General features: G+C 40.6%; 1 pseudogene; it reads right to left on the minus strand.

Moving 5' to 3' along the window:
• Positions 1–4,238: 4,238 nt before the first annotated feature.
• On the minus strand, positions 4,239–5,474 carry LOC133384104 (enoyl-CoA delta isomerase 1, mitochondrial-like; annotated as a pseudogene).
• Positions 5,475–13,102: the final 7,628 nt, after the last annotated feature.

Here is a 13,102-nt window from a genome sequence, read left to right on the forward strand (position 1 = left end):
AATTATGGACTGATTCCATAAAGGAAGCCACAGACCTGAACTTTCAGGATCTGAACAGGGTGGTTTATAACAGATGCTATTAGAGGTCGCTGATTCATAGGGTCGCCATAAGTCGTAATTGACTTGAAGGCATATAACAACAACAACAGCAACATGAGTGCATGAAATATCTTTCGAGCTGCTTTGGGCCTATATGATACAGAAAGGTAAGGTATAAATTATTACAATAATATATGTGACAGAGATATGTGGGTCTTCATGTTGAGAGTATCTCATTGCTAAAATGTTTTTAAAAATGTATAAAGTGATCTAAAACTGGCTGGAATTTATAATAATCAGCATTTAATTATGTGATGAAGAACTTAATAAGATAAATGGTTGTTGCTTGCCCCTAAAAAAATCTGTTTAAATTTGAGCCGGACACAGGTTATACTTGTCTTCCCTACAGCCCACAGCCCTGCCCTGAGCGTCCACAAGAGTGACATCCATGCCACTATTTGGATTTTCAAGAACCCAGAAGACCAGTTTGACTGGAAATGACCAGGAGGACAAAAGACGAGTGTGTGTACACAAAGGAGAACCATGTGTCTATCATGCCATTTTCAATTCTTTTAAAATGTATGCCTCTAGCACTGGCAGACTTCATGGATGCCAAGAAATCATGCATTAGGATTATCCTCTATTTATGTAAAAAGTCTGAGGATTTTTGTTGCGATTCATATAATTTCTATTGACAGTTCTGATATTTATCTTTCCAACAACATTGTAATTCAACTGTGAACAACTCTGAAATATTTTATTTATTTATACAAACACAGTAGTGCCATTTTTGGTCCTACAAGAGCTCTCAAACCAATGTACATGAAAGAACAAAAGAAAAAACAAAACTCAAGTAACGAAAACTCAGACCAACACCTTAAAATCAAAGCAGCAGAGTTCAAACCTTCAATCATATATTTAAAGACAATTAGAAGCCACGTGGGATAAAAATGTTTTCACTGCTCACCTAAACATCTAAATCTAGCTACGCTCACCTTCTCTGGGAGGGATTCCAGCACTGAGGCCTTGAAAAGGCTTGTCTTTTATGATATTCCCACCAAACCTCTTTTGGTGGGCAGGATGTATAAAAGGGCCTCTAAAGATGATCTCAGCTTCCAGGCAAGTTCATACGGGATGGCATAGTCTTTTAGATATCTTGGTCGTCAGCCATTTACGGATTTATAGGTAGGCACCAAACCTTGTACTGGGCCTGGAAACAAATTGGAAACCAGGACAGTTAATAGAAGACCAGTGTAATGTGGCCTAAAAAGTAAATCCCAGAAACTAGTCTGGCTGCTGCATTTTTCAGCAGGTGCAGTTTCTGAACATTTTTCAAAGGCAGCCCCACACACAGCTCACTAAAGTAATCTAATCATAAAGTAAACAAAGCACGTTTTGGTATAGCCAGAGCTGTCTTTTCTCCGAAGGGGCACAGCTGATACCGCAGCCAAAGTTGGGCAAAGGCACTCCCGGCCACAGCAGCCCCCAACCATCCAGGAGCAATGCAAGATCCAGGTGCAGTCCCAAACTGTGAACCTGATCCTTCAGGGGGAGTGCAATTCCATTGGCTGCAGCTTAGCTTTCTCTACTGACCAACAGAACCTGGTCTGGACTGAGCTTCAACTTGTTAACCAGTCCATCACTGAATCCAGTCAAAAGTACAGGACTTTCACAGCCTCTGTTGCATTCAAAATAACTGAATGCTATAATGCCCTGCATTAATAACAATTTTGTGGGCAATAATTCAGTTTCTTTTAAAAGTGCATTTCTTCTTCCGAACTGTACACAATATTCTTCACAAGTGACATTTTCTTGGTGCTCAAAGGACCACAATGTGCATACCAGAGTCATTTCACCACTGAAATGCAGTCATCTCTAGAGTGCTGAGTGGTGTCCAGATGTTGGGCAACATGCGGCATACTACATAACATCAGAAGGGAGGGGAACATTTGGCTAGGAATGTAAGGGAATGCCCTAAATATTATGAAAAAACTGGTGTGTGTATGTTTTCAATGTGCATGCAATGAAGACAGAACTTTAGCTTGTAATATCCTGCTCCTAAAGCATAAATCATCTAGATGGGCATCCTTTATGCTTTTATCTACATATTTAAACATTTAGAAGCTAGATGATATATCTAGTAAATCTTCAATTATTTCTGGCATGTGTGCACAATTGCCCTCTTCCCCCTTCCCTTTTTTTGGGTAAGAAGATCATTCTTCACTGGTGTCAGCATATATACATGGGGAAACAATTTAGGATTTTTTTTTTACAGGAAACATTTGTGGAAGACTGACTCATCTCTAAAAGTTCTATCATATTTTCCCACAACAGACATGAACTTCTCTGCAATAGCATTTTAAGAAATGAATCCTTTCATTGAACCGGTCTCAGAGAATCTGTCAGAAGGAAGACTGATAACCAGATCTCTTCCCTCACAGGTGCAAGTGTCTGTCTTCTAATTCATCACAGAGATTTGAGTCAAATGCAGTTTGTTATTCACATGTTGCCTTAACAGATCTTCAGTAGGATCTGTAAAGGAGCTGCCTTTCTGTGACAAAATCAATGATGAACCATCAAATTCATCTCCAAAGAAATATGGCTGGATTCCAGGTGAATAAAAATTAAATGCTGTGACTTTCCTTGAAAATTACACACACATTTGAATAGTGTGACCGAGAAAATTGGAGGTGGGGAGAGATCACATATATGTTTATACTGTATATATAATTGCCTAGTTTGCATGACACAGTAAGCCAAATGGCACTGTGCAAATGTGCTGACTCCTAGAGAGGAGACTGCACCTGCTTTTCTCCTTCCTCCCTGGTTCTTTTAGCTCAGCATGGCAGGTAAGCCAAGGTTTCGCTTGGGGTTAACTTGGCTACAGTTCCAGCGCATCTCCTCTTTTGTAAAAACGGGGGCACACAATGCTAGTCAAACCCTGCCCCTTTTTACTGTAAAACCTGGTGGGATCAGCTCAGGTGCATTTTTTTTTTAAATCAGCTTCAAAGTCGAACAGTTTTTGCAGTTGATTGGCAGATCAACTCGTTGCTCCTCCAGGTGTGGCCAACGGAAATGCTTTGGTGTAGACAACTAGTGTGCTCACAGCCATGGTAAAGGAACACAGAACTTAACCACAAGCCTGTGTTCCAATGACAAACCATAGTTAGCTGCCATGCAAAGGTATAAGGGAGTAGCAAAGTGGCTGTGATCTCCTCCCCGGTAGTGTGCTCATTCATATGGTCACACTAAGCCATTGTTTTGCTTAGCATTATGTGCAAACCCAGCCAGAGAGAGACACAGGGAGGGAGGGAGATAAATCTGTTGCTTGAAGATCCAAAACAAATTGGTTTGCTTTGATTTTGATTTGATTTGCTATTTGTATGCCACTTTTCCAGCAGCCAAGCTGAGCTCAAAGTGGCTCACAGCAACAGTAAAGCAATAACAAATAAAAACAACACTTCTTAATACAGAACGAAAATATCCAGTAAAAATACAAGTACAATAAATGACTCAGAACAATAAAAGTATAATAAATACAATATCTAAAGCAAAATGATATAAATCAAAAATATGAATCAATTATATGTCCAGCATGTCAGTCAACCCTTATGATTGTGTGGTGGCTGAGGATGATGTTCCTGTGGGTTCAATACAAATTTCTCCAGCCCTCTACAAACACCTTGGCTGTCCACACTTCCTGACCAAAGCAGCAAGCCCCTCTGGGTGTGCCCCGACATGCAGCACTATCTTTGTCTGCCTCGGGGCCTCTTAGACACAGCATGATTAGGTCTGCCAGTTGCACTGAGTCAGCAGTGGGTCACAGGTGGCTCTCTTCCCCCTTGTAATGAGCGGGGGGATCTGGTGTCCATGGCAGTTCAGAGTCCATGTGCTTCTGCAGGGAGGGGTGAATTGGTGACATGGAGTCCCTTTCACCTTCTTCACAGGCCCTGCTTCAGATTCCTCCCGCCAGCAGAGTACTCCAGATTGAAGATGGCATTGTGCATGCAAGTGACGGGGGAACCAAGTTGATAGGCTAAACGGCACCATACAGCCCACTCATAGCCTGTAATGTGTCCCTCACCAGCTCCATGCAACGGCCCCCATAGCCCAGGCACTGCCCATGAGCTCAGGTGAACAGCCCCCCCCCAGGCACAAAAATTGTGAACAGAGTACCTGGAGATGAAATGTACAATGATCTAGATGTGAGCTTCATGATGCGTCAGCAAGTGGTTCACTGTTGACTTCTGCATGGAGGATTTGGACATTTGGCGAGCATGGTCTGGAATGGCCAGCCACTGGATCATCACCTCTGCAGCTACATTCTAGATCTTCTCCTCAGATGCTAACTCATCCACAATGCCAACTTTGAAGGCATCAGGGTCAGAGTAGAGGAACCCCAGCTGGAGAGACCATTCCATGGCCCTGTGTTTATCATTTTGTCATTAAACCAGAAAGGGGTAACAATGTCTTCCTTTGTCTCATTCAGCCCAATGCTGTATTTGGGATTCTCAGCCATGATCCTGTAGTCACAAAACAGAGCTGTTAGGCAGCCGCCTGCAGGGCTGGAATCATTGATAGCACCAAACTGGAATTATACTGCATAATCCACATCTCCTGCATGGCCTTCTGTAGTGCTTTTAGCTCTTGTCATACATCTTGGTGATGTCCGGTCCTGCAGAGAAGATCTGAGGGGTGGCTGAGGTCAGGATGACACCACAGCAGGCTTGATTATTGTCCAGATTTTCCAGGCCTATTGAAAATTCAGTCACAAACTCTAGGCTAAGGCTGTTAACAGGTGGGTTCTTCATCTTTATCACTACTATCCCTGTGCTCTCATCCAGCTCCGTAAGGATTTTGTTGTTGCTGAACAGTCTCCTAAGGACAGTCTGGCATCTGAGCCTGGGCAGCAGCTTGCCTATGATGAAATTTTACATGAAGGAATTGTATTTTATAATACTACTTCTATACTGTCTTTCATTCCAGAGAGTACCAAAGCAGTTTACAACCAAAACAACATAACAATTAATCTTACAACAAATCAATAAAAATTATCCATAAAAACAAATCAGTAAGATATTAGCATTAGGGTGTTAAAAACTGGAATTAACAGCCTGGGAATGTCCAAACAAATAGATTAAGTTTGGGAAGCATGCTGGAAGCACCCAACAGCTGGTGCCTGCCTAGGTTTCATACTGATATTTTCATAGGTGATAATCCAGAATGGAAAGAAAAGTATGCAGTGGGTGCTGTTCATGAGCAGACACCTGGAGACATATTTCGTTGTGGTGTTAGCATGCACAATGTCACACTCATTTCCATAGCGAGCAGAAACGAATGACTTATGGCATGACTGCTTAGGAATCACAATGGGAGCTGTTAAATGCTGGCTATAACAACAAACCCACACCCAGATGAAGGCTTGCCACCGTCATGTGCTACAAATTGCTTTGAAACTACGTCTGAGAAACAGCATATCTGGAATAGGGCAATTTACTTATTTCTATCTGTTTGTAACAACAGATAGCAGGCTTTTTTTACTTGCTTAAAATTGTTCTAAAGTTCATTGAACAATTCTTTGAAGTTGACATTAAGAGACAAAAGCACAAAGACTTACACTAGCAATGAAGTATCTTCTGGCAGAGATTCAGTAAACTCAAACCATGCTTCATCTCTGGTTGTTCACAAAAATGTTAAGGGATTAAAGAACAATAGGGTAATTTCCAAAACCCAGTTTTGACATTTTATTAAACAGGTGGGTATACAATAACATGCGAGCAAAAGGAGACACTGTCCAGGGAAAATCAGGACCATAGATCGCTTTTACAGAGATAATCCTGTAGTTTAGACATTATATAAACTGAAAGCCTATTAATTGCATGTGTAGACCAATGTCTAATATAGTTCTAAATGTAACCAAAAGCCTGAATTCTAATTCTCTGACAAGTAATCTGAATTCTGTTTAATGGCAATTATTCAACTGTCATGCTAATATCCCAGAACCACCTTGGAAAGACATCTCAGCAGCTGGGATGCCAGATGATATCTCTGACTCTCTTTCAGTATAAGAATCATTGAGCCAAGTCAAATGTTCTGAGGGTCACTTGGTTAAAATGCTCTCATGAGACGTCGACATCTCAAAATGTGTGTTGTGGAAGGATTTCCTCCAGCACAAAAGTATCCATGCCTGTCAGCCTGCCTTCTCCCTGAAGCTTGATACATGTTAGAAATGCTTCTTCATGGGGGAGATGATGATGATGAATGAATCACCTTTCATGCAAGTCTCAGGGCTTATAAATGATGCCCCTCACACACGTAGTCGCATGAAGGTCTATCCCACTTTCATTCTGGTTACTTCATATTTCTCCTCTTGTGCAAGGAGAGGAAAGGGAAAAGGAGGAGGAAACCTGCCAAAAATTCAGACAAATAGGTATAGAGGCTATTGTGCTAAGTGATTTTTCCTTCGTTATATATTAAAAAATAGTAAAAAACTAGTCCCCCCCCCTCACCTACTTCCTTCTTGGAGGAACCGTATGTGAAGAAAAAAACGAGACTTCCCAGGAGGATCACTCCGCCTGTGCTGCCTCTGAGACGGGCTCCTGTCTTGGATGAAACTTTTTCAGTTTTAAAACCAGTCAGAAGGGCTTTTTGACTGGGGATAATTTCTTCCGGATAAGGAAGAAACGTAGAGATTTCCCACACAGCTTTGTTGTGTTTGTTGGAGACTGGAATTCATTAGAATTGTCTGTGAAAGAAGGTCTTCCAGCAGCTCGGACGGAGCTAGGATTTCTAGCTAGCTCAGCTGATTAAGTGAGCCGTTTCTTTTTCTTCAAAGAAAAATGGATTAACAGGCAAGCATTCTCCTGTCTACGCTCATTATTTTGTTATCTATACAGCTAAAGAGATTTGTCAAAGAACCAGCAATTAAGAAACCCTGGGTGAGTCATAACCTTCTCTTTTATTCACGGAACTAAGGGGAAGAAAATAAAAATAGCCTATCTTTTTTTTTTTATTGCAAAAAGCTGGCATGGAAATCAGCATTATAAAGATTACAAACGGATGAGGGGTTTCTAATTGGAAGAGAATTTTTTTTTATTATTTATAAGACTTTTGAGTAATATATGTCTGAGACTATTTTTTCCGGTCTACTTTTTTCTTTTCTTTTTTTTGATGAATCTGCTCATTCTTTCTGCTACTAGTTATTTGGATGCTGTGAACTAAAGCTGTTTTTGCACTTCTGGACATATGAGAGATAAGGAAGTCCGTGCTGTCTAGAGTGTGATGTCAGTTGGTTTGAAAGATTAACTCCTTGGTAACTGGATAAAGAAATAAACTGTTCTTTGCTTGGGACATTGAAAATTGAAGGAGTTTTGTTCCTTTGGTTTTAAGAATGACAATTAAGAAGATGGTTGAGACCATGGATGTACAAGAAGGGACTTTATCTTTAGATATGTTTCAGAAAATAATGAATGGGATTAAGCTAACAAAACTAGAACTGAGAAATAACAGACAAGCGTTGAAAATTGAATTTGGCGAAATGAGACAGGAGCTGAAAGAAATTCAGGATTCTATGAGAAAGGAGAATAAAGATAGATCTGGAAAACCAAAAAAGGATGAAAGAAAAATTAAAGGCAAGGTTCAAACTATGGAGATTGGATTAAATATGGACTTGGGAAAAGATTTGGGTTTCCTGGTTGTGATGGATCCTGGAGACAAATATTACGGTTTGGAACTCAGCGCTGTTCCTGAAGGAATTGATGAAGAGATTGGAGATAAAGATATTATCGGTTCGAAAAAATTCTTGGACTGGAAGGATTTGATGGAACTTGAAATGGAGAAAGTTTACAGAATTAATCCCTGTTTTGTGTCAATGGAAAAACCTTCAAGAGATGTGCTAGTGTATTCTGTAAAAAAGAGGAACAGAGATGCGGCTTTGCAACAATACTTCAGTGATACGTTCGGAATTGATGGCAAGGAAATATCTGTGATAAAGGAAATTCCTATCAGACTCTTATTATATGACTATGACAGCAAGATTATTGAGTGCGTAAAGATGGAAGATGGAAGATGGAACCAACACGGATAATGGAAGAAGAGCGATTTGAAATTACTGGACTTAGTAGACTTGATGAGTTGGATTAATTGACATGTCTATCTAGAAAAAAATTGATGGACATATATCTCAAGGATTGGAAACTTCTCTTTGACTTTTTGTGGAAGAATAAAATGATATGATGTTAATGAGATTTGATACCAACTAAGAAAACAGCTGGAGGAAGGTGATTTTATAATTTATCAAGAGACAGGTTTGTTATATATTATAGACTTATAGCTGAACTACGACAAATCGGAAGTCAATAGTTTTTTTTTATTATTGTATTAGTTATTAATTTGTGTTTTTTCTTTTTGTATTGTTTTGGTTTTGAAAATTTGAATAAAAATTAATTGAAGAAAAGAAAAAAAGAGAGTGCTATGGTCTTTAATTGTTTGTTAGGAAAAAGTATGAATGGGAAAGAAGCAGCCCCTCCCCAATAGTCTAAACTCTCTACTTATGCCCTGATACCAGAACTCCGAGGGGAATGACAACAAACGTGAAGAACAATTCTGTTTATGTACTTTAGCATCTCTCCCCTAAATCACTGTAATTGGAGCCGCCTTGGAAAATAATTCACTGTGATTGAAAGCTAGATCTGTCCATCAAAATGAAAGATCCCCCCCCACCTGTTCATCCCTCCCCTCTCCTTCGTTCTCCTCTCATCTACCTCCCTCCCTTCTCAAGCACTGGATGTATCTCCTGCCATTTTGTTTTATTTCTCAAAAAAGAAAAGTGCTGATGGAGGTGGACCACCCTTTTTCTTTTAAAAATGTGTTTAACTTTTTCAAAAAGAGTGACTTGGAAGCCCCATCTCCCTTGAGATGGCACAATCTGACTTGGGAACATGAGATTATTACTTGAATAACCCTGATTTGCCTCATTATCACACAGGGAGTGGATGCCACCCCTAGAACATGCTACATTACATTACAGGACATTTCTGTATGATTGCAGCTGCCCTTTTTCGAACCACCAGAATCATGGTCCTACAACATGACTGGCTCACAATAATACTTCACCCTATGCTTGTCTATTTTAGTATACAGATTGCATGGACAAAACATCAGTTGCACCACATACTTGTTTGTGTGAACCAGCTCAAGCATATCTAGATTGGATACAAGCCAATAAGAATTTAAAGCAAAAGTGCTTGTGGAGTCAGAGAAAGAAATGAGATAAAGGGTGGAAGGTTTGGTGTTTTCAAAGTTAAGTGGCTAGCAAGGAGATTTTTACCCGCATTGTATTTGAAATCCTCTCATTTCCCTAAAGGAAAAGACGTGGCAAGCCAACTGCAAAAGTAGAAGCACTGGAACATAGGGACAATATTTTAACAATGTGCAGGTGTGACTTCTGCTGCCAACGGCAGATATGCATTGGGATTTGTAAAGGAGCTCTCTGTGCCAAACTGCAGGATCCCTTTTCTGTTTATAAAGAAACTATGTGGCTTCCATTTGGAAATGAATCACTTTGTTCTGATTTATTCAGTTTATAAATGGAGATGTGTTTTGTTTTCTTTGGAAGGTTGAAATATTTTCAATCAGGCAAGTGATACATTCTGTCTAAAACAAGAGGGAAGAAAACCAGAATGCAATGCTTGATGAAAATTCATTTCCCATGTGTAATAACATTTGTGTGGGGTGGGGTGGGTGGTTGGAATTGAAGAAAAGAAGAAGTGAAGTCACATAAATGAATTGTACATTTGTGTTGCTTTTGAGATTTCATCGTTATGCCACTTATTGTTCACTGCTGGGTTCCTTCTTTTACAGATTTTACAGAGTTCCTGTTTGGTAATTTTATTTTATTTTTAATATTGTTTTTATGGTTTTCTTTGGAAGCTGCTTAAACAATTTTCAATTAAAGTGGCAGGATATGAATGTTTTAAATATAAATATCCATTTCACAGAAGAAAAACTGCAATGTTCAGAACTCCCACCCCAACAACAGGCAAAACACCTATACCTTCACAAAAATAGGATGCTGTGGTGTCCATGGGTGCCATGTTGGAGACAGCAGTTGAATATGAACACATTATAAACTCAAGCTGATGAAAATGGGGCACTTCCAACTACATCTAGGGCTAGTTCACACTTGATGGTGGCGCTTATGCAAGCACCTTGGAAGGGCATATGGACCATGTTCATATGGGGGTACTGTTTGAGATCCAACAGACATGGCCAGTGCAATCCTTTTATCTCAGAAAATTGCTGATGTGATTGCACAAGTTGTGTTGGCTACACATACAGTCCTCTAGTTTGAAGGTCTATCAGAACACAGTCCCCTGTTAGTAGATATCCTCAATTTGAGGGCTGCCCAGTCCAAGTCTGGTTTAAAAATAAGAAACCCTAGAAAGGGAAGGCAGGAACCCTGAAGCAGGATCTGGTCAGCAGACTGGGCAGATACGCAAGCCCCCTGATGTCTTCCCTACAGTGGTGAGAAGTGCTTATTTCTATTCAAATTATAGTTAATGATTTCTAAATTTGTGCCAATACATATAATCCACCAAATGCAAATTTTTATGTAAATTGATGTCCTGTTTTTTCCTCTTTAGTGATGCAAATCTTCTTTTTTTAGTAAGGCCATCTGAGGCATCCTGAATGTCAAATGACCTTCCTAGGCATTTCTGATGTCTTTTTGATATTATTTGCCCGGGCCTTCCAGCATGTCATCTAGCTGGTTTTAATCTGATGGTTTTTTAAATTGTTGTCTGCTTGTTTTATCATTTTATCATTGTGTTTGTTACTTCTCTTTTGTCATTATACTTTTTATTTTTTTGCTCACTACTTTTATTATCTTAAAAGCCACCGTGAGAGAGTTTTTAAGCTGAAGTGTAGCATATAACTCTTTTAATCAACCAATCAGTCAGTCAATCAAATGATTAATCATTTTTTGCCTTCCCCTGTGATATGTGGCTTAGGGCTATATTAGATATAACATTCAATGTGCCACTTCAAATGCCATGCCCTTTAACAACTATAAATGGCATGCTATGGGGGTTGTGGGGAAGGAGCTGGATTCATTGGGATGAAGATGGATGGGGAGACGAGATCAACTCTTCTTTCCTCCACTGTTTTCTCAATGAAAATGCCCCCAAGGAGTTTCCCACTTTCAGTGAACAACTGCTGTGTGTGTGTGTGTGAATTTTCATTGCGATCATGGTGGGTGAGGAAAGGGTTAACCCCCTCGCAGATGCCATGGCCCCTAAGAAAATCTTTCTCTCTCTCCCCCCCCCCCATCTCCAGCAGTCCTAATTATGGGAAGCCAGGGTAATCCACGCTGGTTTAAGTATAGCCAGTGCAAAGATCCAAAACCGTCAAGGAGTGATGCTGCTCTTGGCTGAACTAGCCCTATTTTGGCAGAGGGAAAACAAACCTTTAAAATAAAGTTTGACTTACACCACCATTTTTGCTGATGCAAATTCTGCCAGGCTGCCAGGACACATGACTGAGGTGAACAGAGTTAAGATCCAGTGAAAGTCCCCCCTGCCAAGTCCTGGCACGCCCCTTTCTCCGGATTTATGCTGGCCTTGGATCAGCCCTGGCTGAGTCGAGGTAAGAGACTTCATGCTGATATATCTTTGGCTGGGACAGGATTAGGGATTTATGCTGGCATAGTCCTGGGTGAGCCAGAAATCCACCAGATCCTAAATTGCTCATCTTGGTGGATCTTGGGTTTTGATTGCTCCCTAAAGTAGTAACCCTGTGCCAGGGCTATACCATTTCAGACTGGTGGTGTGGCTCACATGATGGGCTGACTACTCCCCCCCAAAAAATGTTTCGTACACACAGGAAACTAGTATGTCAGAAAGAAAACTAAGTTTTATTATTTATTTATTATCTGATTTATATCCAGCCCTTCCTCCCAGCAGGAGCCCAGGGCAGTAAACAAAAGCACTAAAAACACTTTAAAACATCATAAAAACAGATTTTAAAATACATTAAACCAAAACATTCTTTAAAAAGTTTTCCAGACATCTTAAAAAAGGTTAAAAACATATTTTTTTAAAAAAAGGTTTAAAAACATATTGAAAAGCAATTCCAACACAGACATAGATAACTTAAAAGGTTTGTTGAAAGAAGAAGGTCTTCAATAGGTGCCAAAAAGATAACAGAGATATCGCCTCTCTACTATTTAAGGGTAGGGAATTCCACAGGGTAGGTGCCACCACACTAAAGGTCCATTTGCTATGTTGTGCGGAACGGACCTTCTGATAAGATGGTATCTGCTGGAGGCCCTCACCTGCAGAGTGCAGTGATAGATTTTATTTATTTATTTATTAAATTTGTTAGACGCCCATCTGGCAGGGGTTATCCTGCCACTCTGGGTGACGTACAATAAAATACAAATACATTGTACATAGATTGGGTATATAAGGGATAAGACAGTGTTTCAGGTATTCTGGTCCCAAGCTGTATAAGGCTTTGTTCACCAAGACTAGAACCTTGAACTTGGCCCAGTAGCAACTGGGCAGCCAGTGCATGTCTTTCAGCAGCGAGGTGACATGTTGGCGATACCCTGCCTCAGTGAGTAGTCTCACCACCGCATTTTGCACCAGCAACCTCAAGGGCAGCCCCACATATAGTGCATTACAGTAATCGAGCCTGGAGGTTACCAGGGTGTGGACAACAATGGTCAGGCTATTCCGGTCTAGAAACAGCCACGTAAAAGGCACTCCTAGCCACTGAGGTCACCTGGGCCTCTAGCGACAAAGATGGATCCCGGAGCACCTCCAGACTGTGGACCTGCTCTTTCAGAGGGAGTATGACCCCATCCAAAGCAGGCAACTGACCAATTATCTAAACTCTGGAACCCCCAACCCAAAGTGCCTCCGTCTTGCTAGGATTCAAACTCAGTTTATTGGCCCACATCCACCCCACCACCGAGTCCAGGCAGCGTTCCAGGGCTTGCACGGCCTCTCCCTATTCAGATGTTACGGAGAAATAGAGCTGGGTATCATCAGCGCACTGCTGA

The sequence above is a fragment of the Rhineura floridana genome, chromosome 4 (genome assembly GCF_030035675.1).
Source record: "Rhineura floridana isolate rRhiFlo1 chromosome 4, rRhiFlo1.hap2, whole genome shotgun sequence".
NCBI classification, from domain to species: domain Eukaryota; kingdom Metazoa; phylum Chordata; class Lepidosauria; order Squamata; family Rhineuridae; genus Rhineura; species Rhineura floridana.